This window comes from Eurypyga helias, unplaced genomic scaffold, assembly GCF_000690775.1.
Source record: "Eurypyga helias isolate BGI_N326 unplaced genomic scaffold, ASM69077v1 scaffold29279, whole genome shotgun sequence".
Classification (NCBI taxonomy): domain Eukaryota; kingdom Metazoa; phylum Chordata; class Aves; order Eurypygiformes; family Eurypygidae; genus Eurypyga; species Eurypyga helias.
The window spans coordinates 1-913 of NW_010273141.1; positions in this window are offsets into that span (position 1 = coordinate 1).

A 913-nucleotide genomic window follows, 5' to 3' on the forward strand; every position below is an offset into this window, starting at 1 on the left:
CTGGAGTTAAACCACGACAGTGGATTTTTAGACACGGAAAAGGTATTTCAGCAAAGGCTGTGGAGAAGCAGAACAGCTATTCAAATATAGAAGCACATTTATTCTTTAAAATAATATTTGTTTTTTCCCCAAAGCTTAAATTTGACAGTATCCCTTTAACATTCCTTTCCAAGAGGAAAACGCCTCATTCTTACATGGTTTGTACGTATCTGTAGAGAAAGCATCCCCACACAGACTGCTGGTATTAATGGCCCTGGAAACCAAATGTCTTATACTCCAGAACAAATACAGCAAAGATTCAAAAAACCCAATGACCAAAAGACACAATTTAAAACATTCCTGGAACATGCTGGCTCTGTCCTGGAGATTATAAGCAGGTCCTGGCCGAGACCTCGAACTCACCTATAGTATTATATAAACAGTCTGGGCAGTGGTTCACTAAATAGATGTTGGATTGTATCCAGAATGTTTTCCATCTGCTGTATCCTGCTCCAACCCATGCCAACAGCATTTTCAACTGTAACAGCAGTAACTGCTGCATTCTGTGGGATGCTTGATTTAAAACTTCCACGCCGAGACCAAGTGCTCAACTGAAGCTCTTGCGGGACATTGCCAGACCCCGGCCGCGTCATCACGCGTGTGGGAATGAGCTCTTCTGCCGTGGCAGGGCTGAGCACGTGCCAAAGACAACTTCCGGGACGTTTCCAGTAAAAATCCGAACTAGTTCTGGAGGCCTATTGACCTCGGGGTAAGCAAGGTCCTAACTGAGGGTTTGGTGAGCTCCACTGGCCTAAGTCCCTCCTTAGGGGCATAGGTGCCTTCTGCGCCTGGCCCCCACAGATGCTGGGGGTGACGCAGGGGAGGTGTCACCCAGCAGCGGAGCTGGTGTCACGTCCTAGGCCTGTGCGTAGCT